Genomic DNA, 11,361 nt, shown 5'->3' with positions numbered 1-11,361 from the left:
ATTAGGTATTTGTTAACTTTTGCTAATCTATATATGATCAATCTATATATGTGTGGTTGCAAGCTGCAACTCACCTTTCACCAATCTCTACAATTCACCTTCCACAAATCTCTGTGGAATATTTTGACCTTATAACTTTCAGGATGTGGTTCTCTTATTCTATACACCATGTGTAACAAAGTTACTTCCCTTTTGCACTTTCTTTCATGAATGAAATCCATTACTTATTAAAATAAATTAAAAAAAAAAAAAAAAAAACAAGTTTGTTACTACATTTAAGAAAACAAAATGCGGCATTTGAAATTAACAACAAATATAATTTAACTAACTCTCATGCAATGATTAGTCAAAACAGATATATGAGTCATGTTTTGTTATGGGCATGAAGTATTAGATGTGGAAACTTTAGAACATTTAGAAGTAAGAATAAAAAAATTTCACATCAAGTGCAGAAATTTAAGATCATCCATGTACCACTACTAATAATAAAAAAGGTCAAACTGAAAATAAAAGAAAGAATGTACTTTCTAATTTCCCACCCTTTATTATTACCTAACCCACCATGCCAAATTTAGAAGAGAGCTTTTTCCTCTAGTAGAAAGTAGGCTTGTTGAAGAATCAACCACTAAACTACTCCATTGTTTTTTGTTACAATAAAAAGCTAATAAGTATTTATTCTCAAAAGGTTTTGATATATTTCAAACAAAAAAATGTATGAGGTTTTTTTTTTTTTTTTTTGCTTCTTAAAAATTTTTAGTTATGAAAACCCGAGATGGTGAATTGGAACTTTGAACATTTTCGTCAAAAACATCAAAAAATGCCAGTTAGCATATACAACTAAAATTAAAAAAAAAAAAATTAACATAATTAATATTTTTATTAATTTTATTGTATATATAATAAAATCTATAAATTTATTTCCCTAAATTTTGAGATTATATGTTTGTTTATGAAATTATGCCACATTTTTTATTTGTAGAATAATTTATCAATAAAAAAAATAAAGTTTTGTTATATATATATATATATATATATATAGTTTAACTCATGTAAATTTAGGGGTGTGCATGGGTCGGGTTAAGGGGATTTTTTTATCCAACCCACCATGGTGGGTCAAAGAAATTCAACCCAACCCAATCCACATGGGTTGGGTTGGGTCGGGTTGAACCCATGGGTTGGACAAATTTATTGTTATTATTATTATTATTATTATTATTATTAATTGAATAGAAAAAAATATAAATATAAATATATTAAAAAAACCTAAAGATTAGTATTAATGTAACTCCTTAAAATCAAACAACACTAATGACTAAATAGTAATATACTAAGTTTTGTGTGAACTAATTGGTTTTTATATAGGATAGGAAGAGTAAGTTATTTTAAAAAATTTATTAATTATATAATATATATGGGTGGGTCGGGTTGGGTTTGTCGGGTTGGGTTTGGCGTGAGATGAGATTAAGGAAAACAATAAGCAAAACATGGCCAAATAGAGAGAAAAATTGAAGTAAAAAAGAGCTCACTTCAAATCTATCTACTGTTGTTGTTGTTGTTTGTAGTGAAATCTGAAGCAAAGAGGTGAGTGAGAGGAGTTTCTTAACAATGATGATAATGGTGAAAAGAAGAATAACACAAAATTGAGAGAATTGGAAAACTAAAGAAGAAGAAATTTGAGTTTGAAAACCAACGTGAGTGTACTAGGAGTGTGTTCTAATTTTGTAGATAATGTTTTACGTGGAAGTTAAAGAAGCGTTTTTACCAAGTTTTGCTCCTACTTAAACATAGGGTGTAGGGGTATTTTGGCACAAAAAAAAAAATCCGGTCCAAACAAGTGCAGTCCCTTAAATAGTAGTATAGATGAGGTTATTTTTCTCTTTGCAGCAAGTAATATATTGTGTCTTAATACAAGTTGCAGCAAGTAATATATTAAGTCTTGGATTACCGTTTAGCAAAAAAAAATTCTTGGGTTATCAGATTATGTGTTAATTTTCTTCTCCATGTTTTGGTTTACCAATGAGAAATTAAATTTATGTGGTAGATTTCAGGAATAGGATAATTATTGCTTAATTTGTAAAAAATGATTGTTTTATCTCCAACAAAAACTTATTATTTTATCATGATTTAGATTCTAAAAGGAAAAAAAGAAAAAAAAAAAAAATTAACTCCCACATAAAATAGTGCCTACAGAATAGGACTACACTTTGTTATCATTATCTTATCTTATCTTTTTTTATTTTTTTCTTTTATTTGGTCAGTTTGATGGATGTTTAAGTATTTTCTCTAATTAATGACTATTTTTCAAAGAATAGGAATGATATATATTGATTTGTCCTTTTTTTTTTTTTTTGGTGGTTATCGGGTTTCACTCATTATTTTAGTGTATGTGTTCTAAGTAGTGCTCTCTCTTCCTCTTATTATTTTTTTTGTTGTTGTTTTTCTTACATTTAAGCCTTACTCTCTATTTTTTTGTATTTTTTTTAGGGTGACATATCAACAATTTGGTTAGATTGCATAGCAGACACATTGGATGAATTCGGGTGAGTGAAGTGGTAGTCATTCTATCAAGTAGTTGTTAAAAAACATTTTTTGTAAATATCCTACGTTTTAAAATTTAATATTGTCCTTTTTTGTGCCTTTCATTGCACATTTGATGATTTTTAATATTGTCCTTTTTTGTGCCTTTCATTGCACATTTGATGATTTTGTAAGCAATTGTTATATACGCAAATTTGCTAAAGCAAGAATGAAATTGGAGAACTTATCTTTAAAAATAAAATTTTAAAATTGTGGTGAAAATTGCTTCTAAATAATAGACTAACTTTTAGGGTTAAAAACCTACACCCTTAAATATATCTTATATTTGATAGTTTAAAATATTACTTCATTATCTATCTATACTACTATTTAAGCGGCTGCCCCTGTTTGGACCGGATTTTTTTTTTGTTCCAAAATACCCCTACAGCCTATGTTTAACTGTTTAAGTAGGGGCAAAACTTGGTAAAAATGCTTCTTTAACTTCCACGTAAAACGGTATCTATAAAATAGGAACACACTCCTAGTACACTCACGTTGGTTTTCAAACTCAAATTGCTTCTTCTTCAGTTCTCTAATTCTCTCAATTCAGTGTTTTCAAACTCCTTTCACCCACCTCTTTGCTTCAGATTTCACTACAAACAACAACAACAGCAAATAGATTTGAGGTAACCTCTTTCTTAGATCAAATTTCAGCCCTTGCTCTCTCTCTCTCATCTCTATTTGGCCATGGTTTGCTTATTGTTATTTCAAAACTTACTGGATATTTTCTGATCTATTGTTTTACAGGCCTTTTGGTTTAGGAGGGGCCGCAATTTAAAGTTGGAAAATTGTAGGTTGTGTGTTCATAAGGCTTTCAACCATGGGTTTCTATGTTGCCAAATTAATTGAGACTTTAATTCTTGCGATTGTGTTGTGTCAGTGGTTTTTTATATATTTTATTTCCCTTATTATGCATTTCTGACTTAGTATTGTGCACTTCTGTTTTCCTCCTTTTTGTTGTTGTTTGAGTTTGGCTGCCAAATTGTTGATGCATAACCTAACCTTCATAGTGATCGTCATATATATGTTTGGTGTAGAGGGAAGAAACATCACGATAATGCTACCGTATTTTTTTTTATTAAAGCTCAAAACAAACGTGTCTTCTATTTCCATCAGGGCCACATCGAAACAGGTTCATTTTTAACCCTAAAGCTAGCATTTTTCACCTTACCTTAAATTGTTATGGTTTGCAAGTCTGATTTTGGGCGACAGCTGTGAAAGCTTGAGTTTTTTTTTGATAGTTTTGGTTCGTTTTTAACTCTAAAGCTAGCATTTTTCACCTTAGCTTTAATTGTTATGGTTTGCAAGTCTGATTTTGGGTGTGACAGCTATGAAAGCTTGAGTTTTTCTTGATAGTTTTGAGCTTTTGTTTCTGGCTTTTGTTTCGGGAATAAAATCATATGAGGTTCTCAATCTCAAATGCTAGGATAATTATTGCTTAATTTAAAAAAAAAGGGTTGTCTTATCTCCAACAAAAACTTATTATTTTATCATGATTTACATTTTAAAAGGACTACACTTTCTTATCATTGTCCTTTCCATATCATTATCTTATCTTTTTTTTATTTTTCTTTTCTTTTATTTGGTCAGTTTGATGGGTGTTTAAGTATTTTCTCTAATTAATGACTTTTTTTTAAAGAATAGGAATGATATATATTGACTCTTTTTTTTTTGGTTCTAGCTTTAGAGGGTGGTGAGTCCTTTAATGTTGGTTTCCTATTTTTTTGCAACTTTAAGGGAAAAAAAAAATCCCTATGTTTTAGGTATTTTAATAATATGCCAGCACTGTTTTACATTTAAATTTTTTTAAAAAAATTGTTTTAAGTATTTTTATTCCTAAAATTTTGCCTATTATTTAGATACTAAAGCAAGAATGATACTGAAGAACTTATCTATCTTTAAAGATAAAATTTTAAAATTGTGCTGAAAGTTGCTTCTAAATAAATAATAGACTAACTTTTAGGGGTAAAAACTTACACCCTTAAATATATCTTATATTTGATAGTTTAAAATGTTACTTCGTTTTAAATTTTAAAATTTTAAAAATTGGTAATAATCTGATCCAAACTAACTTACCAAAAGACAAAAAGACTCCAAACAAACCATGCCTTTTGAATTTGCATCAAGTGTTACGTGTTCTTAGTTAATAAATTTGCATCAACATTTTTATTTTTTATTTATTATTTTTTTTTTGAGGGTGGTGAGTCCTTCAACATTGGTTTCCTATTTTTTTACAACTTCAAGCCAAAAAAAAAAAAAAAAATCCCGATGTCTTAGGTATTTTAATAATATGCCAGCACTATTTTACATTTGAATTAAAAAAAATGTTTTAAGTATTTTTATTCCTAAAATTTTGCCTATTATTTAGATATTACTTAGAAGTAATTTTTTCAATGATTTTATACTTATATATTTAAAGAAAAGAGGAAAAAAAAAAAAACCACGTTTTATAGTCTATTATATTTTAGGGGTAAAAATTTACACCCTTAAATATATCTTATATTTGATAGTTTAAAATGTTACTTAATTTAAAATTTTAAAATTTTAAAAATTGGTAAAATTTAATCTGATCCAAAATAACTTACCAAAAGACAAAAAGACTCCAAACAAACTATGCTTTTTGAATTTGCATCAAGTGTTACGTGTTCTTAGTTAATAAATTTGCATCAACGTTTTTTATTTATTTATTTTTTTGAGGGTGGTGAGTCCTTCAACGTTGGTTTCCTTCTTTTTTTTTTTTTTTTTTTTTTTTTTACAACTTCAAGCAAAAAAAAAAAAAACCGATGTTTTAGGTATTTTAATAATAGCCAACACTGTTTTACATTAAATTTTTTTTTTAAAATGTTCTAAGTATTTTTATTCCTAAAATTTTGCCTATTAACTATTTAGATATTACTTAGAAGTAATTTTTTCCATGATTTTATACTTATATATTTAAAGAAAAGACGAAAAATAAAAACCACGTTTTATAGATTTTCAACCAATTAATAACATGAAGACTTTTTAATACAAAAATAAATAAATAAATAAATAAATATCCTTCAATAGTTAGGGGAGGGAAATTTCAACCAATTCAGCTATTATTTAAAAAAAAACAAAACATTATATTATGGCTAAAATATTGTGTTTAAATATTTTTAGTGTCAGACTATTGCAACTCAAAAATAAGGGCGCGATATTTTTTTGCAAAACTTTTATATAACAAATTTGACTACAAAATTTTAACATAACACATGCTTCCACTAAATATTGCACTAAATATGTGTTAGGACCCAACTTGGGAGACAACCCAAGATGAATGGACTAAAGCCCAAAAAGCCAAAAATAATGAATTTGTAAAGAGTGGGTTGGAAAAACTGGGTCAGAATGAGTTGGACCACAAATATAATAGGCCTAATTCACAAAGATAAAAACAAAGGATTAGATTAAGTTTAGAAAAGATGTCCTCGACACATGTCCTCGATGGTCAGTTCTTATGTATTCCTCACAAGTACGATTACAGGTTTGGTTCTTGGTTGTTATAATGTTTTCCTTTTGATTTTTTTGATCCCCTTTTCATGGTGGGTCTTTTCCCTTATATAGTCCACCTTGAACGATTCTGGCCTTCCATTTGTAATTCTTTAATATTTCATAACCTTTCTGGAGAAAAACTGTGCTAAAATCACCAATTAATTTATCATCAATTCATCACACGTCCACTCACTTTATGTACTTTAAGTTAACAAAATTAAAATTAAGAATATATGAAGAAGTGAAGAAGTGCTCGACAAAACATTCACATAACATTTCCATCAAAAAAAAAAAAAAAAAAAACTAAAGGAAGAAATCCCTCAAAAAAGTAAAAGACTACAAAAAGAAAAGATATAAGACTAAAGACAAAAAAAGGAAAAAAAAAATTGTAAAATCAACTATTAGGTCGCCTCTAATTGTTTATTTATATATGTGTGTTCTTCTCAAGAGGAAAAACACAAACATACAGCACTACTATTTAGATCCCTCGTGAGATGAGATTAAGGAAAACAATAAGCAAAACATGGCCAAATTCGTTTATATATGTGTGTTCTTCTCAAGAGGAAAAACACAAATGTACAACACTACTATTTAGATCCCTCGTGAGATGAGATTAAGGAACACAAAAAAAAAAAAAAAAAAAAAAATCCCTCGTGAGATGAGATTAAGGAAAACAATAAGCAAAACATGGCCAAATAAAGAGAGAAATTGAAGTCAGAAGGAGCTTACTTCAAATCTATCTACTGTTGTTGTTGTTGTTTGTAGTGAAATCTGAATCAAAGAGGTGAGTGAGAGGAGTTTTTTAACAATGATGATAATGGTGAAAAGAAGAATAACACATAATTGAGAGAATTAGAAAACTAAAGAAGAAGCAATTTGAGTTTGAAAACCAACGTGAGTGTATTGGGAGTGTGTTCCTATTTTGTAGATAGTGTTTTATGTGAAAGTTAAAGAAGTATTTTTACCAAGTTTTGCCCATACTTAAACATAAGATGTAGGGGTATTTTGGAACAAAAAAAATCCGGTCCAAATATGTTCAGCCCCTTAAATAGTAGTATAGATGAATGTAAAGGTTAATTTAGGTTTAAGACTTGGAGATATGCATATATTAAACAATTTGGAATTGCAACTCAAATGAAATTAATGCATATATCACTGGGCTGGTTATCATAAAGAAAAAGGAAAAATCGGAAAAAATAAATAAATAAAATGGAAGAGAGTTTCGGTCATGATTAAGAAAATAGGAGGAAAACAAAATTATATGAAATACTAAGGGTAAAGAGAAAAGTGAAGGACATGGGGGAGAGAACCGCGACCACTACTGGTCGCATATTTGAAAACACCATCATCTTCTTGTGAAGATAAAGTAACCGGTGATCACAAATCTCTAATATTTTCTTAGACAAAGAGAATCAGGCAGAGGATATCCGAAACCTTTTGACGCAATTGAGGCCCTTTTTCAACTCCATCCCCAAGGCAAAGATTATTCAACAGGGTACCATAGATTTGCATATGCTGAAGAAAAGAACCGCAAAACAGCTGTTGAAGCTTTCAATGCTGTTGAAGAAGATCCACGTGCTGTGTTTAGCCTCAACTATATGTTGTTATAAAAAATAATGGTGAATTAGGCTAATGATGTTTCAGGAATAATAAAAAAGTTCATATATTTGCCCCCATTGTTTACACAAGACCAAAATATGTTCATAGAACCATATGAAGCTAGCTTTGCAAGGGCTTCTGTTTCTGTTAGCATTGTTCCTGGAACTTTCATAACACACAAAAAAAACCCAAAAAAGCTTCTTCCTTTCCTACTCAAAAGTCTCACAAGAAAAACCGCCATATCACAGCCCCTCCAAAACTCCAGAAAATAGAAGCCAAAACAGAAAACACAAAAAATCTCCTCCCTTTCTTTTACAAACCCGAAGACACAGAAAAATCCTTAACCCTCATCAACAACAACAATATCAGCATCAAATGAGACAAAGAAAGGAGAAATCATTGACACTAAAGAAACAGAACAGAGGGAGAGGAAACAGAACATTCAGAAGCAGAGAACACTCAAAAAGACAAAAGCCCCAATAAGCTTTCTTTTCTTTATTGTTTTGGTTCTCTTTTTCTTATTTACTTCCTAATTTAGAGATTCATGTCTACTTTCAGCCTGAGCTCAAAATGTCAAACAAACAACACAGGAAAAGAAGAGAAGCAGAACAAGAGATACAAATGACAAGAAAAAGGGAAATATATATCTATCCTCTTCTCATTTCTTTCTTATATGGCTGTTAGTGTCAGTTTCATGTAGGATGCTGTACATTTTCATCAACATATCTTTTTGCATGATTTGTATACACACAGACACAGTTCACAAACACATGAAGACATAATCACAAACATACACCTATACCCAAATACCCATCTCCCCAAACCAAAGCCACCAAATTTCCGTACACCCGAATCCCACAAACAGACCCACTGGCATATATTGCCAAATAGCATAATTCTTTGAAATATTTAAGAAAAAAAGTATCGGGTCAAACAAATTTTGAATCCCACTTGTTTTAACAAACCCGAAACCCAATCACAAAGATTCTGTTTGAATATCGCTTATTTTGCTGAAACTGAAAATTTATTACTGAAAGTACTATAGATAAAGGTAAAAGTTAGTTGAAATAGTATAGTGAGACCCATAAATAATATCAAAAAGTATAGTAAGATCCATAAATAATAGAAAAAATAAGTTGAATAGTAAAATAATTTTAATTTTCCATTCTTATCCAAAGGCATGCAAAATCAAATCCACAAATAACCAAACAAACAAAAGAAAGGTTAGGAACATTGTAGATTAAGAGGATGGTGGGTATTCGGCTGAGAAGAAATAAGGTTTGGGCCAGGTCAACCCGACCCATTTAGGAAGCCCAATCTGCTCTATTTGAATTTAGGCCTAATTTTCATCCCAAGCCCAACCTTACACAGCCCAATCCACTAAGCCCATCAGTTGCTTAAGACCCACAAATACGAATTACACTTCTGTAAGCCCAAGTTCTCACTCAAAACAGTAGGACCACAGCTCACCTAAGCCCATCAGCTACAGGCAAAGATTGGTCAAGAGTAAAAGTGTGAAGCTGCTCTACAGTCTAACAGCACCTTAGCCTTAGTTTTTCAGGAAGCAACTGAGATTTAGAGTAACTTTTGAATGGTTTTAATTAGAAAGTCACAAATTTCCCATTGGTACAGCTTTCAAATGATTGGCCTTCTTTTCTTTCAGGATTATACAGAACCCCTTCAACAATCAACAGCTCCCAAAAGGGTAGATTTTGCAAATTGTAAATTGTAAGTCAAGAACCTGGACAACAGCCATTACTATACTCCCAACCTTAGCTGAGAAACCTGCAATAAACCAGTGATATGAAATTTTATCTACATTTTCTTTTCCTAATATGATTTCTATACTTAATATGAAAAAAAAAAGTACAATTTTTAACTTGATGTGATTCTGATACAATGTATATCTTCAATGCAGATCCCAACGCCCAACCTCTTTTAATGTTACAATTGGGGAGACACTTTTTTATCTGTGTTTTGATGAGGCTGACTTTTATCCAATGCTAGCACTTACAGGTTTATTGGGGACATGCTTGGGTTGCTTCATCACAGGGTTGTCATTCTTATTGCAGGTTCCTTCTAGAATATGTTCAACCTCCATGCTCTTCTCTTTTGGATACTGTTTGCTACTTTTACCTTATGTGTCATTTCCTGAGATGTAAAGCTTGTTGTGATCAGGACCTTCAATGGTGGAAGGAGTTCACTTCTGTTATGGTGGTTGTACTTGTAGGTATATACTGGTAACGTAATTTTACTGTGGGCACATGCTTTGGTTTCTTTATTTGGTACCACTTACTTACCACTACAAGATAACCACATCATATCATAAAGCAAGTGACAGTAAAATCAATTAGCACCCACAATTTTCCTATTCTGCCATAAATAAATTCCACAATTTTTTTTTTTTTTGGGTAAATACTCACAATTCCCACATTAACATATTCGGCACGATAAGTCATTCTGATATTTTATTAGAGGCTCATTACACAATACTAATAGACATATGATGGACTACGTACACACTTTCTCTTGTAGTGGACAAAAAAAGAAAAGAAATTCCTCTTCTGAAATTAAAAGTTGAGGAAGTTTGCTGGCCGAATCAAACCTAGAGCTTGTTAACTACTTAAAACATTATTAATGTTCAGAAAAGGGGATATTTCAAGCATCCAGGATTGAAATTGTTAACGGTTAGACAAAAGGGAGCTGTTTCATGACATTTGACAATGAATATAGTATCTTGTGCCGTTGTGCTGTTTTTCTCAATTGGACTAGGCCTTGCAGGAAAAACATGGCTCATAATGTCAGAGGTCAGTTATCGTGCAAGAACTGTTGGAAAAGTATATGGTTACGATGAAGGAATAACAATAAATAGATAGATAACAAAAGGCTTAAAGGCCCAATCACTCTGCTATTCTTAAACAACATTTGCCCCCATATAAAAGATACCAAAGGGTTACTACAAATTTGTTCCCAAATAAAAGTATAAAACTAAACTTGGAATTCTTCAAGTAGTATTATTGAGAGAATTTTGTGAATTTTTATGAAAAATGGTAAAAGGAGGTAGTTACAAAAATGAATATGAATCACTAGTTATTAACCAAGGGGTTATGACCCTTCAAAAACACTATTGGAGAGTCACTTTGTTTGACTATAATATTCACATAGAATATTAGCTGTTTGACAAACCAGAAAATCCCCATCTAGAAAACTGCAGAAAAACAGTTTTTACTATCGATCAAGAATTCCTTTGTCATCAAGCCAGGAATTGAACAAAGAACAGGGTTCTCATATTATACAGGCTTTGACTTATCGAGCCATATCTCAATTGACCAAAATGAGTTTGGTCATCAAACAGGAGTCATAGCTCCTTAAACCAAGACTTAGCAGCACTTTCAATGGGAAATCTCTCCCCTTTAATCTAAAATATATTACAACCTACATTGTATATACCTTTATATACAAGAAACTCTGGATACTTCAAGGAGAACTTCAAAAATTAGTCCACTAAAGCATGGCTTCTAACTCAATTGTAGCTTGCTATTCCAGATATTTCCAATAAACATGGAAGGTTCAGCTGGAAACCTTGTGTCTTTGGTAAACTGGTTTAGTTTTTGGATTGTGTCGTATGTTTATAACTTCTTAAAGGTATAGAGCTCAGCAGGTGATGCTTCCTTC

The sequence above is a fragment of the Quercus lobata genome, chromosome 3 (genome assembly GCF_001633185.2).
Source record: "Quercus lobata isolate SW786 chromosome 3, ValleyOak3.0 Primary Assembly, whole genome shotgun sequence".
NCBI classification, from domain to species: Eukaryota; Viridiplantae; Streptophyta; class Magnoliopsida; order Fagales; family Fagaceae; genus Quercus; species Quercus lobata.
This window is presented reverse-complemented; position numbering follows the sequence as displayed.